The sequence below is a fragment of the Notothenia rossii genome (genome assembly GCF_949606895.1).
Source record: "Notothenia rossii genome assembly, chromosome: 9".
Taxonomy (NCBI): Eukaryota; Metazoa; Chordata; class Actinopteri; order Perciformes; family Nototheniidae; genus Notothenia; species Notothenia rossii.
Window position 1 is genome coordinate 30,020 of NC_136907.1, and position 16,302 is coordinate 46,321.

The window sequence follows — 16,302 nt, forward strand, 5'->3', positions numbered from 1 at the left end:
TATTAAAGGACTATCTTACTCGCTTGTGGGGGTTCTGCCCTTTTGTGATTTTGACTGGCCTTTTTTGGCTAACTGAGCTGGCCCACCTGGCCTACAAACATTTTCACGCCTTTTCGAGTCTCTCCCTGGAAAAGGACAACTATCCTCCTGGGACCGGCCTTGAACCCGGACCTCCCAGGGCAGGGAGCCTCGGCGTGCCCGGTTGGCCACGGGATCTTCTATTCGAGGGAGCTGCCGGATAGCCAGCCTGCTACCTTTGGCTCCATCTCCTACGCCAGGAGGACCCAGAACATCGGGGCCAGACGGAGTCACACCATCCTGCGGACCAGGTAAGGGCCTTCATAGGCGACTGAGATGTCCTCTAATGGGAATCAGACTGTGCGGTGGAGCGCTAGAGGAGCGCAGACACACCTTCACTTTAATAATACTACCAACACCAGACAGACCCTACAACCACTTTTAGAAGTACATACACACCCCATCACCACACCACGAACAACACCCAACATCTCATTGACGGAGCCACAACGCATTCTGTTTCATCCACCAGACCCAGCAACCAGACATAGTAGTAAAGAATATTTTAAACTCATCCAAGCCACACACCACAAAAACATAATAGATAGGGCCATACTGACACGCATTTATCCACCAGGCATGACCAGACAGGTCTCCAGACTCACAGATTTCATTAAGCCCTCCACTCCAACAGAACACACACACACACTAATACATAACAACACCATCAGCTGGATGCACACCAACATGACCATTCTCCAGCAACACTACAACACTACAATTACATCACTCCAGAACACTCCCTGGAATCACATTGCATTTGAAATAGCTACAGGTTGGGCACGGAAGCGATATGGCCCCAGGTTACAAACAGATACATTACACACAGCCAAACAAACACTCCACAACACCACACCCGCTGACACCCCCACCTCCCCCCCACAACCGTGGAGGTCCCATCCCAGGCACCCTCATCCACTTCCCCTTCTAAGTGAGGAGGAGTTCCCTCACTTACCGAGAACCCAAACCCGCAACAGATCATCCCTCTCCCTCGGTTCCAGGCCCTCACTCTCAGAAGCTGTCTCCCAGTATCATCGCCGCCACCCACCCTCCCAGTCAACCAACCTTGCCCGCCCACCATCAACCGTCAACTCCAGTGACCATCCCGCATTCCATCCCAATTCATACAAGCCCCAGCTAGGTCCCTCTCTGAACCCCCTGAGAGGTCCTGGCCCTCCTCGGCCTCGGCCCCCTCCTCTACTACCCAACCCCCCTTTCCACCCCTCCCCCTCCATTCAGCAGTATCCGCTGCCTCAAAGAACTTCCCGTACCCGCTTTCCAACCCGGGACCCTACCCCATCCAAACCCACTTCCCCGACCACCAGTGAAACCACTACTCCAGCCGCCCCAGATCAGAACTCCAAACTTCCCAGTACCACCCTTCCTTCTACATCACCCCTACCCCAGCCCTCCCCACCGCCTCGGGTTGGCACCATCGACCTGAGTACCCCCTCACCTCCACCCTACTCCCACTCTTCCTCTCCCAACAACACTCTCAGCAACCGCCAAACCACCTTCAAGGTCCACCATTCCAACGTCTCAGTCAGCTTCCCAGATAACATTCTCTCCCTCTCCCCATCCCCTTCAGGTGTCGCCGGTTCCCAATTGGACCTCGCTGGCACCCGGGACCCAACAGACTCTCTACTCCATCCCACACAGGGGCCGATGATGAAAGGTCATCTTCTCAAGGTCATACAGACCGTACAAGTCCACTCTGAGCCCCCCTCTGGCCAGTCTGTTGGGTCACTACAGCCCAGCGGGTCTACTGCGGGGACTGGCACACCACCCGACCCAGATCCCAACCCCCTAGGAACCCCTCCATTCCTTAACCTCCAAGGACCTTCACCCCCTCCTCCAACTCCACCTCCTTCCCGTCCTACTCCTTCCTCTTCTCCCTCTCCTCCGCCATCTCTCCCCTCTCCAGTATTCCTCCCTACCCTATCCCTTACCCCTGTCTCCGCCCCCCTTTTCTTCAACCCAACCAGCTCCGCTTCCCCAACCCATTATGCACCCATCTCCCACATAGCCAGACCACAGAAGAAAGCACTGGACTGGTCCCTGGGAGGCACAAAAGCCATCCGGATACTGGGAGACTCAAACATTAACCGTATTCCACCCCATACCAACTCCACACTACAGCTGGACTCCTATCCTGGAGCCAAAGTTTATCACTTCTTGGAACTCTTCAAACGCACCCCTCCCATCCCAACAGCCAAGATCGTCATCATTTCCATAGGCATTAACAACAAGGACGATGACGCTAAACGCACCACTGTCAAACAACTCAGTAGTATGATCAAATTCGCTTCTCAGACCTTCCCCAGGGCTTCCATCTACATCCCCCTCATCAACCATTCACCCCACCTGACCCCAGCACAAACACGCAATATCACATTCACTAACAACTACCTTGCCATGCATCACAAGACCCTACAACCCATCCCTCAGGAAGCCTTCCGGACTGGCCAGGACCACATCCACTGGACCTCCCCCACAGCTCAACTCATCCTGGACTCCTGGTGCGGAGAACTAAATTTCTGATTACCTCTGAACCTAACCCGGCCCAACGCATCCTCCTACCTAACCCCCCAAATAACCTCACCAGCACTCCCCCTGTACCTGACCAGAACCCTGACCTGAGGTGGAATTCACCCTCCACCGTGCTTAATTTATCCACCCTCTTTGTCCCCTCTGTAGCCCAGCAACAACTCTTACAGAGGGGCCTCACCTTTGTTCCACGCCCCCCCCGTCATGACCGAGAGGAACTTCAAAGGGATTTACACCAATACCACAGACGTCTCAAAATAATTGACTATTTTCACACCAAACCCCGCACCCAACAGTCACTATTTACCTTCCCTTCCAACTGGGAACCATTACTCACCCAAGTTCACCCCCAAACCAAACAAACTATCACCGCCAACAAACGGGCCCTGCAATCCTTCCAACCACCGACAGACATTCCAGATAATCTGTCGGTGGATGAGCGCAGGGCCCTAACCCAACTCAGTAAAAACCCACACATAGTAATCAAACCGGCCGACAAAGGATCAAAAATAGTTATCATGGACAGACACCACTATATCACAGAAGCTCACACACAACTTAGTAACCCACTCCATTACAAACCCATCCCGGACACCATTCAACCCCAGACACAACTGCAAGTTAGACCCATAATACAAACACTTTACCAACTGAAATTCATTTCCGCCAAGCAGAGGGATTTCCTCTTTGGTCCAGATACACCCCGTCTCCGTCAATTCTATCTACTTCCAAAAATCCATAAAGACCCCTCCACCTGGACCATTCCCTTTGAGGTTCCTCCCGGCAGACCCATTGTCTCTGACTGCAGCAGCACTACGTACAATATCTCCCATTATATAGAGCACCATTTAGGCCCCCTTTCCACCAAACACCCCAGCTACCTTAAAGACACCTACCACTTCCTCCGGATCACTAGACCCATGGTCGTTCCCACCCAATCCCATCTGTTCACCATTGACATCAACAGCCTGTATACCAACATCAACACAGATTTAGGCCTTCTTTCCGTTACCTCCATCTTCTCCAAACATCCAGACCATAAACGACCGGACAAATATCTACTTTCCCTACTCGCCCTCTGCCTCAATAACAACGACTTCATCTTCAACGACCAACACTACCTCCAAATCCATGGAACGGCCATGGGTCAGCGTTTCGCCCCCTCATACGCCAACATTTACATGAGCGAGTGGGAGCGAGAAGCACTGGCCAAGTGTACCCATCTACCATCCCTGTACCGTCGATTCCTGGACGACATTATTGGCATCTGGCCCCATGACATCTCCTTATTCCCACAGTTCATCAACACCCTCAACAGCCATCACCCCACCATCAAAGTAAAATACATCATACATGAACACACAGTCAACTTTTTAGATACCACAGTTTTTTTCCAACCTCTCAACAACACACACAAAAAAATACTCACTAAGGTTTACTTTAAGTCCACGGACACACATTCACTACTACATAAATCCAGTTATCACCCAAAACACACTTTCCCAGGAATCATCAAATCTCAAATTATCCGTTTTCACCGGATTTCCTCCAAACCATCTGACTTCCACTATTCCGTTAGGATTCTGTTCCATAGCCTGCAAGCAAGAGGCTATTCCAAACGCTTCCTCCGTCATATAAAGGACACCACCTTGGCCAGCCTCGCTCCCACTCGCTCTCCTCCTCCGCCTCCCCTTAGAGGAAATCCACCTCAGGTCATGGACTCGGACCAGTCTCCACTCCCAACACCCCTCTCCACTCCCGAATCTTCCTCCCCCCACCCTAACCAGGGTTTGCATCCCACCCCCCTCTTCCCTAACCCCAACCCCTTGGGACGTGGAGACTGCCCGGACCACTCCCCTACCGACAACCCTCCCCCACCCAGTCCTAACCCCAACCACCCCCCACCTGACCCTAACCCCAACCCTAACCCTAACCCTAACCCCAACCCTAACCCCAACCCCAACCCTAACCCTAACCCCAATCCCAACCCTAACCCTAACCCTAACCCGGACCCCAACTGTCAACTCATCCCATTTGTCTCCACCTTTTCCCACACCATCACAGGATTCCACCGGACAGTTAAACATAACTTCTCTCTCCTCCAGTCACAACCATTCTTCTCCAACCACAGGGTCATTTCAGCCTACCGGAAAAATCCAAGCCTACACGACATACTCATACATTCCAAATTTAGCAGCAACAGAGCCTTACCACCTTCACAACATAGTCACCATTACATCAACAGAAAATACATACATAACCAATACAGTGGAGCAGCCTTCCCTGCCCTTGGTTCATTTTCCCTTAATCACAGCAACATAGTCTACATTATCACATGCAACACCTGTAAAAAACACTACATAGGCGAAACAAAACACACCATACTCACCCGTCTCAAACAGCATCTGTACAACATTGGGGAAGGTCGACTCCCAACCCCCCTGGTCACCCATTTCCAACAACACCCGCCAGACCAACTCATCATCTCGGGCCTGGAAACCAACGACCGGTGGACCATCGGGCAGAGGAAGAGGGCGGAAACATCTTGGATCCAGAAACTCGGGACAACCATACCCAGGGGACTCAACGACAGCTAGCTCTATCTCCTCTGGATCCTCCCTCTCCTCTGCCCTACAGTCCCAGGGATGATCTGTACTGCTCCTCCTCCTCCTTGGTCCATACACTAACAGGATAACACACCCACAACACCCATCCACAGACCCCTAGGCCAGTGCTAACAATTCCCATACCGGAATCCATAACACTACCCCTAACCCAAACCTAACCCCAACCCCAACCCCAACCCCAACCCCAACCCCTAACCCCAACCCCAACCCCAACCCCAACCCCTAAACCCTAACCCCTAACCCCTAAACCCTAACCCTAACCCCAACCCCAACCCTAACCCTAACCCCTAACCCTAACCCCTAACCCTAACCCTAACCGGGAGATCCGGTGGCCCTTACAAAAACCTAACCCTAACCCTAACCCTAACCCAACCCCCAACCCCTAACCCCAACCCCCAACCCCTAACCCCAACCCCCAACCCCTAACCCCCAACCCCAACCCTTTCCTTGGATCTCTGTATAACCATGAAGTCGTCGGGCGACATGGGGAGATCTGGTGGCTCTTACAAAAACCTAACCATACCAAGTTTGTTATCCCTGTGATGTTTTAAATATTTGACATTGTCCAATGTCTCAATCTTCACACCAACACATCATGGTGTATATAGCAACGTTTATCAGCTCCCTCTGTCAATGTATTGTGAAGATATGCGCTTGTCCAGTTGTAATGGAGATGATCTCTCGGCTGTAGATCACGGTGTCCATTACGTATTATATAGCTTCACTATTAGTGAAGCATATTCATTTGTTCCACAATAAAACATTGCACAGGAAGCATTTCATTTACAAAAAATGACAAGAGCTTCTGTGGCATTCAAACCGGTTTATTGAATGGTTGACGTCAGTATTAGAAACATATATGAATCCTTAATGTCGGAGGGCTGGATTGGCACGCCAACCTAAGGGGGGTGAAAAAAGCGTGATTAGCGATTCTAGTCATTTATAAGCTGTTTAGACTAAGCAATATACATTTCTGCAATATACATTTCTGTTATATATTTGTCATATCATCCCTGCAGTAGTTATCATAACTCACCTCCCTGTTCTCCTGTCATAGGTCCCAGGTTCCGTCACCGTAAAGACTCCCCAGGGAAACAGCGAGACCTGTTTTATCGTTCCGGGTGGGGTTATTGAGCAGGATGGAGGAAGGGGTGGTTTTTTATTGTGTACATTGATGTTTGTTTGTAATATTTTTTCTTTCATAAATTAATGAGGTATAATTGAATTCTCAGCAGGAAACCGATAGACTGTCCACTAAAAGTAAGGAATGAGTCCTGACCCCGAGTGAAGGAGTTCAAGTATCTCTGGGTCTTGATGGGCTTCGAGCAGGACCACGGCAACAGCACCAGTCACGGTTCATGATACAGAACAATCCTGTAATACAGCAAACCTGCAAGAGGAGGGACACAAAAACTCCGGGGAGCGATGCCCCGGGGGTTGAGTTAGTGATATGTATTAATGAATGTATAGAGGAAGTCTAAGTGTAGACCACCCTGGCTTATTTGGAGTGCCCTAAGGGGCAAAAGTAAAGGTAACTTTCTGTCTGTCCATTTGGTCACCCGTGTCTCCAATGTAAAGTCCTAAGATTGTACATTTGGAAAATTAAAGTCCCTAACGGGGAGTTAGTAATATGCATTAATGAATGTATACATAGAGAGGAAGTCCAAGCCTATAAGAGCATAAACAAGGGACTGGTCCAAGGTCAGCCCGAGCTAAAGCTGCAAAGAGGACAGAGACCAGCGTTAATACAAGTTGAACACTGTGCACTAACAGAGGATTCCACACCAAACCAGCGCCAAAACTGCCTTCACTACCTCAGACCACCAAAATCACCACGTTGACCACCTCAGCGGTCGTTTGAGGTGGTGAACGCGGTGGTTTTGGTGGTCTGACGTGGTGAACGTGGTTGTTTTGGCGGTCTGAGGTGATGAAGGCAGTTTTGGCGCCAATTTGATGTAGAAACCTCTGTTAATACAAGTTGAACACCATGCACTGTGCTGGTCCGTCCCCTTGCAGCTTTAGCTCGGGCTGACGTTGGACCAGCCTCTAGTTTATGCTCCTATAGGCTTAGGCTTCCTCTCTATGTATACATTCATTAATGGGTATTACTAACTCAGCATTAGGGACTTGAATTTTCCAAATGTACAATCCTAGGACTTTACATCGGAGACGCGGGTTCCCAAATGGACAGACAGAAAAGTACCCTCACTTTTGCCCCTGAGTGCACTAAAAATAAGCCAGGATGCTACACCGCCAACACTACCGCGTTCAGCACCTCAAACGACCGCCAACACCACCACGTTCACCACCTAATACGACCACCAAAGAAAACGCGTTTACCACCTCAAACGACCGCCAACACCACCACGTTCACCACCTTAAACGACCGCCAAAGAAAACGCGTTTACCACCTCAAACGACCGCCAACACCACCACGTTCACCACCTTAAACGACCGCCAAAGAAAACGCGTTTACCACCTCAAACGACCGCCAACACCACCACGTTCACCACCTTAAACGACCGCCAAAGAAAACGCGTTTACCACCTCAAACGACCGCAAACACAACCGCCTTCACAACCTCAAACGACAGCCAAAACTACCACGTTCACAAACAACCCCATAACAACCACGTTCAATGCTTCAAACAATGCGTTCAAATCAATCAAACATCAACTTTTTGCAGAGATAAAACACACTGCAATTCCTGCAAAGACAATACAAATGACAAAGTTGACTTACATGAAAATGAAGGATCCATGATGATGTCAGACAGTTTCCCTGTCACTCCAAAGACGTTACGATGGGCTTCGAGATGGACCAGGGCAACAGGCTCTGTCACGGTTCATTGTCCAAACCCATCCTGTAATACTGCAAACCTGCAAGAGAAGGGACACCAAAACTCCGGAGAGCGATGCCCCGGGGGTTGAGTTAGTGATATGTATTAATGAATGTATAAAGGAAGTCTAAGTGTAGACCACCCTGGCTTATTTGGAGTGCCCTCAGGGGCAAAAGTAAAGGTAACTTTCTGTCTGTCCATTTGGTCACCCTTGTCTCCAATGTAAAGTCCTAAGATTGTACATTTGGAAAATTAAAGTCCCTAACGGGGAGTTAGTAATATGCATTAATGAATGTATACATAGAGAGGAAGTCCAAGCCTATAAGAGCATAAACAAGGGACTGGTCCAAGGTCAGCCCGAGCTAAAGCTGCAAAGAGGACAGAGACCAGCGTTAATACAAGTTGAACACTGTGTACTAACAGAGGATTCCACACCAAACCAGCGCCAAAACTGCCTTCACTACCTCAGACCACCAAAATCACCACGTTGACCACCTCAGCGGTCGTTTGAGATGGTGAACGCGGTGGTTTTGGCGGTCTGACGTGGTGAACGTGGTTGTTTTGGCGGTCTGAGGTGATGAAGGCAGTTTTGGCGCCAATTTTATGTAGAAACCTCTGTTAATACAAGTCGAACACCATGCACTGTGCTGGTCCGTCCCCTTGCAGCTTTAGCTCGGGCTGACGTTGGACCAGCCTCTAGTTTATGCTCCTATAGGCTTAGGCTTCCTCTCTATGTATACATTCATTAATGTGTATCACTAACTCAGCATTAGGGACTTGAATTTTCCAAATGTACAATCCTAGGACTTTACATCGGAGACGCGGGTTCCCAAATGGACAGACAGAAAAGTACCCTCACTTTTGTCCCTGATTGCACTAAAAATAAGCCAGGATGCTACACCGCCAACACTACCGTGTTCAGCACCTCAAACGACCGCCAACACCACCACGTTCACCACCTAAAACGACCGCCAAAGAAAACGCGTTTACCACCTCAAACGACCGCCAACACCACCACGTTCACCACCTTAAACGATCGCCAAAGAAAGCGCGTTTACCACCTCAAACGACCGCCAACACCACCACGTTCACCACCTTAAACGACCGCCAAAGAAAACGCGTTTACCACCTCAAACGACCGCAAACACAACCGCCTTCACAACCTCAAACGACAGCCAAAACTACCACGTTCACAAACAACCCCATAACAACCACGTTCAATGCTTCAAACAATGCGTTCAAATCAATCAAACATCAACTTTTTGCAGAGAAAAAACACACTGCAATACCTGCAAAGACAATACAAATGACAAAGTTGACTTACATGAAAATGAAGGATCCATGATGATGTCAGACAGTTTCCCTGTCACTCCAAAGACGTTACGATGGGCTTCGAGATGGACCAGGGCAACAGGCTCTGTCACGGTTCATGATCCAAACCCATCCTGTAATACTGCAAACCTGCAAGAGAAGGGACACCAAAACTCCGGGGAGCGATGCCCCGGGGGTTGAGTTAGTGATATGTATTAATGAATGTATAAAGGAAGTCTAAGTGTAGACCACCCTGGCTTATTTGGAGTGCCCTCAGGGGCAAAAGTAAAGGTAACTTTCTGTCTGTCCATTTGGTCACCCGTGTCTCCAATGTAAAGTCCTAAGATTGTACATTTGGAAAATTAAAGTCCCTAACGGGGAGTTAGTAATATGCATTAATGAATGTATACATAGAGAGGAAGTCCAAGCCTATAAGAGCATAAACAAGGGACTGGTCCAAGGTCAGCCCGAGCTAAATCTGCAAAGAGGACAGAGACCAGCATTAATACAAGTTGAACACTGTGTACTAACAGAGGATTCCACACCAAACCAGCGCCAAAACTGCCTTCACTACCTCAGACCACCAAAATCACCACGTTGACCACCTCAGCGGTCGTTTGAGGTGGTGAACGCGGTGGTTTTGGCGGTCTGACGTGGTGAACGTGGTTGTTTTGGCGGTCTGAGGTGATAAAGGCAGTTTTGGCGCCAATTTGATGTAGAAACCTCTGTTAATACAAGTTGAACACCATGCACCGTGCTGGTCCGTCCCCTTGCAGCTTTAGCTCGGGCTGACGTTGGACCAGCCTCTAGTTTATGCTCCTATAGGCTTAGGCTTCCTCTCTATGTATACATTCATTAATGTGTATTACTAACTCAGCATTAGGGACTTGAATTTTCCAAATGTACAATCCTAGGACTTTACATCGGAGACGCGGGTTCCCAAATGGACAGACAGAAAAGTACCCTCACTTTTGCCCCTGAGTGCACTAAAAATAAGCCAGGATGCTACACCGCCAACACTACCGCGTTCAGCACCTCAAACGACCGCCAACACCACCACGTTCACCACCTAATACGACCACCAAAGAAAACGCGTTTACCACCTCAAACGACCGCCAACACCACCACGTTCACCACCTTAAACGACCGCCAAAGAAAACGCGTTTACCACCTCAAACGACCGCCAACACCACCACGTTCACCACCTTAAACGACCGCCAAAGAAAACGCGTTTACCACCTCAAACGACCGCCAACACCACCACGTTCACCACCTTAAACGACCGCCAAAGAAAACGCGTTTACCACCTCAAACGACCGCAAACACAACCGCCTTCACAACCTCAAACGACAGCCAAAACTACCACGTTCACAAACAACCCCATAACAACCACGTTCAATGCTTCAAACAATGCGTTCAAATCAATCAAACATCAACTTTTTGCAGAGATAAAACACACTGCAATTCCTGCAAAGACAATACAAATGACAAAGTTGACTTACATGAAAATGAAGGATCCATGATGATGTCAGACAGTTTCCCTGTCACTCCAAAGACGTTACGATGGGCTTCGAGATGGACCAGGGCAACAGGCTCTGTCACGGTTCATGATCCAAACCCATCCTGTAATACTGCAAACCTGCAAGAGAAGGGACACAAAAACTCCGGGGAGCGATGCCCCGGGGGTTGAGTTAGTGATATGTATTAATGAATGTATAAAGGAAGTCTAAGTGTAGACCACCCTGGCTTATTTGGAGTGCCCTCAGGGGCAAAAGTAAAGGTAACTTTCTGTCTGTCCATTTGGTCACCCTTGTCTCCAATGTAAAGTCCTAAGATTGTACATTTGGAAAATTAAAGTCCCTAACGGGGAGTTAGTAATATGCATTAATGAATGTATACATAGAGAGGAAGTCCAAGCCTATAAGAGCATAAACAAGGGACTGGTCCAAGGTCAGCCCGAGCTAAAGCTGCAAAGAGGACAGAGACCAGCGTTAATACAAGTTGAACACTGTGTACTAACAGAGGATTCCACACCAAACCAGCGCCAAAACTGCCTTCACTACCTCAGACCACCAAAATCAACACGTTGACCACCTCAGCGGTCGTTTGAGGTGGTGAACGCGGTGGTTTTGGTGGTCTGACGTGGTGAACGTGGTTGTTTTGGCGGTCTGAGGTGATGAAGGCAGTTTTGGCGCCAATTTGATGTAGAAACCACTGTTAATACAAGTTGAACACCATGCACCGTGCTGGTCCGTCCCCTTGCAGCTTTAGCTCGGGCTGACGTTGGACCAGCCTCTAGTTTATGCTCCTATAGGCTTAGGCTTCCTCTCTATGTATACATTCATTAATGTGTATTACTAACTCAGCATTAGGGACTTGAATTTTCCAAATGTACAATCCTAGGACTTTACATCGGAGACGCGGGTTCCCAAATGGACAGACAGAAAAGTACCCTCACTTTTGCCCCTGAGTGCACTAAAAATAAGCCAGGATGCTACACCGCCAACACTACCGCGTTCAGCACCTCAAACGACCGCCAACACCACCACGTTCACCACCTAATACGACCACCAAAGAAAACGCGTTTACCACCTCAAACGACCGCCAACACCACCACGTTCACCACCTTAAACGACCGCCAAAGAAAACGCGTTTACCACCTCAAACGACCGCCAACACCACCACGTTCACCACCTTAAACGACCGCCAAAGAAAACGCGTTTACCACCTCAAACGACCGCCAACACCACCACGTTCACCACCTTAAACGACCGTCTAAGAAAACGCGTTTACCACCTCAAACGACCGCAAACACAACCGCCTTCACAACCTCAAACGACAGCCAAAACTACCACGTTCACAAACAACCCCATAACAACCACGTTCAATGCTTCAAACAATGCGTTCAAATCAATCAAACATCAACTTTTTGCAGAGATAAAACACACTGCAATTCTTGCAAAGACAATACAAATGACAAAGTTGACTTACATGAAAATGAAGGATCCATGATGATGTCAGACAGTTTCCCTGTCACTCCAAAGACGTTACGATGGGCTTCGAGATGGACCAGGGCAACAGGCTCTGTCACGGTTCATGATCCAAACCCATCCTGTAATACTGCAAACCTGCAAGAGAAGGGACACCAAAACTCCGGGGAGCGATGCCCCGGGGGTTGAGTTAGTGATATGTATTAATGAATGTATAAAGGAAGTCTAAGTGTAGACCACCCTGGCTTATTTGGAGTGCCCTCAGGGGCAAAAGTAAAGGTAACTTTCTGTCTGTCCATTTGGTCACCCGTGTCTCCAATGTAAAGTCCTAAGATTGTACATTTGGAAAATTAAAGTCCCTAACGGGGAGTTAGTAATATGCATTAATGAATGTATACATAGAGAGGAAGTCCAAGCCTATAAGAGCATAAACAAGGGACTGGTCCAAGGTCAGCCCGAGCTAAAGCTGCAAAGAGGACAGAGACCAGCGTTAATACAAGTTGAACACTGTGTACTAACAGAGGATTCCACACCAAACCAGCGCCAAAACTGCCTTCACTACCTCAGACCACCAAAATCACCATGTTGACCACCTCAGCGGTCGTTTGAGGTGGTGAACGCGGTGGTTTTGGCGGTCTGACGTGGTGAACGTGGTTGTTTTGGCGGTCTGAGGTGATGAAGGCAGTTTTGGCGCCAATTTGATGTAGAAACCTCTGTTAATACAAGTTGAACACCGTGCACTGTGCTGGTCCGTCCCCTTGCAGCTTTAGCTCGGGCTGACGTTGGACCAGCCTCTAGTTTATGCTCCTATAGGCTTAGGCTTCCTCTCTATGTATACATTCATTAATGTGTATTACTAACTCAGCATTAGGGACTTGAATTTTCCAAATGTACAATCCTAGGACTTTACATCGGAGACGCGGGTTCCCAAATGGACAGACAGAAAAGTACCCTCACTTTTGCCCCTGAGTGCACTAAAAATAAGCCAGGATGCTACACCGCCAACACTACCGCGTTCAGCACCTCAAACAACCGCCAAAGAAAACGCGTTTACCACCTCAAACGACCGCCAACACCACCACGTTCACCACCTTAAACGACCGCCAAAGAAAACGCGTTTACCACCTCAAACGACCGCAAACACAACCGCCTTCACAACGTCAAACGACAGCCAAAACTACGAAGTTCACAAACAACCCCATAACAACCACGTTCAATGCTTCAAACAATGCGTTCAAATCAATCAAACATCAACTTTTTGCAGAGATAAAACACACTGCAATTCTTGCAAAGACAATACAAATGACAAAGTTGACTTACATGAAAATGAAGGATCCATGATGATGTCAGACAGTTTCCCTGTCACTCCAAAGACGTTACGATGGGCTTCGAGATGGACCAGGGCAACAGGCTCTGTCACGGTTCATGATCCAAACCCATCCTGTAATACTGCAAACCTGCAAGAGAAGGGACACCAAAACTCCGGGGAGCGATGCCCCGGGGGTTGAGTTAGTGATATGTATTAATGAATGTATAAAGGAAGTCTAAGTGTAGACCACCCTGGCTTATTTGGAGTGCCCTCAGGGGCAAAAGTAAAGGTAACTTTCTGTCTGTCCATTTGGTCACCCGTGTCTCCAATGTAAAGTCCTAAGATTGTACATTTGGAAAATTAAAGTCCCTAACGGGGAGTTAGTAATATGTATTAATGAATGTATACATAGAGAGGAAGTACACCACCAAAATGTACACCACCCCAAATTGATCATGTTGTTGATAGTGCTACAGATGCGCTGCGAATAAAATTAGACTCTGTTGCTCCTTTGAAAAAGAAGAAAATAAAACAACATAGATTAGCTCCATGGCATAATGCCGAAACCCGCAAAATAAAGCAAAAGTCGAGACAACTTGAAAGGATATGGCGTTCCACTAAACTTGAAGAATCTCGTTTAATTTGGCATATTACTCTCAATGAATATAAGAAAGCACTGCGTAAAGCGAGAGCAGCATACTACTCTTCATTAATAGATGAGAATAAGAATAATGCAAGATTTCTTTTCAGCACTGTAGCCAGGCTGACAGAGAGCCACAGCTCCACTGAGCCTTCTATTCCCATAGCACTCAGTAGCAATGATTTGATGTGCTTTTTTAACGATAAAATTGTTACTCTTAGAAACAAAATCAATGACCTCTTGCCTTTGACCAGTATAGTGTTATCAACAGCTCCCGGAAACGTAAGTTCTAATAATATTACACTAGATAGTAAACTAGAATGCTTTTCAGCCATAAACCTTGAACAATTAAATTCAATGATTCTCTCTTCTAAACCATCAACGTGTATCTTAGACCCGATTCCAACTAAGCTGTTAAAAGAAGTTTTTCCATTAATTAGCACTTCTTTATTAAATATTATGAACATGTCTTTATTATCAGGCTATGTTCCACAATCATTCAAAGTAGCAGTGATAAAACCGCTTCTTAAAAAGCACAACCTCGATCCAGAGGTTTTAGCCAACTATAGACCTATTTCTAATCTTCAGTTCCTCTCAAAAATTCTTGAGAAAGCAGTCGCAAAACAGCTGTGTGATTACTTAAGAAACTATGATTTATTTGAAGATTTTCAGTCTGGCTTTAGAACACAACATAGCACAGAGACAGCTCTGGTTAAAGTCACAAATGACATTCTAATAGCCTCTGACAAGGGACTTGTCTCTATTCTTGTCTTGCTCGATCTTAGTGCTGCATTTGATACTATCGACCATGATATCCTATTGCAAAGACTAGAGCACTTAGTTGGCATACAGGGAACTGCTTTAGGCTGGTTTAGGTCTTATCTATCTGAACGCTCTCAGTTTGTACGTGTCAACGATGAATCTTCCATGCAAACCAAAGTTAGCCATGGAGTGCCACAGGGCTCAGTGCTTGGACCTATTTTGTTCACCCTATATATGCTTCCGTTAGGCAATATTATAAGGAATCATTCTGTAAACTTTCATTGTTATGCGGATGATACTCAACTATATTTATCAATCAAGCCTGATGAAATTAATCATCTAAATAAAATTCAAGACTGCCTCAAGGACTTAAAAACGTGGATGACCTTACATTTTTTGATGTTAAACACGACCAAAACTGAAGTTATTGTACTTGGCCCGAAGAATCTACGAAACAAATTATCTAAAGATATATTAACTATGGATGGCATTAATTTGGCCTCCAGTGAGACTGTAAGGAATCTTGGTGTTATATTTGATCAGGATTTATCCTTTAACACCCACATAAAATCCATTTCAAGGACCGCCTACTTCCATCTACTTCCATTGCAAAAATCAGGCATATCTTGCCTCAAAACGATGCAGAGAAACCAGTCCATGCATTTGTTACTTCAAGGCTGGATTATTGTAACTCCTTATTATCAGGGTGTACCAAGAAGTCAGTCAAGTCGCTTCAGCTGATTCAAAATGCTGCAGCTCATGTACTAACCAGAGTTAGGAAAAGGGACCACATTACTCCTGTTCTGGCTGCCTTACACTGGCTCCCTATAGAACACAGGATAGAATTTAAAATTCTTCTTCTCGCCTACAAAGCCCTTAATGGGCAGGCGCCATCTTACCTTAAAGAACTCATTATACCCTATTGTCCTACTAGGGCATTGCGTTCCAAGAATGCAGGGTTGTTGGTTGTTCCTAGAGTCTCTAAAAGTACAATGGGAGCCAGAGCCTTTTCTTATCAAGCTCCACTTTTGTGGAATCAGCTTCCAGTTTGTGTTCGGACGGCAGACACCCTATCCATTTTTAAGAGTGCGCTTAAGACCTTCCTTTTTGATAAAGCTTATAGTTAGGGCTGATTAGATTCAGCCCCTAGTTTTGCTGATATAGGCTTAGTTTGTCGGGGGACATCTTACTTCTCTCTG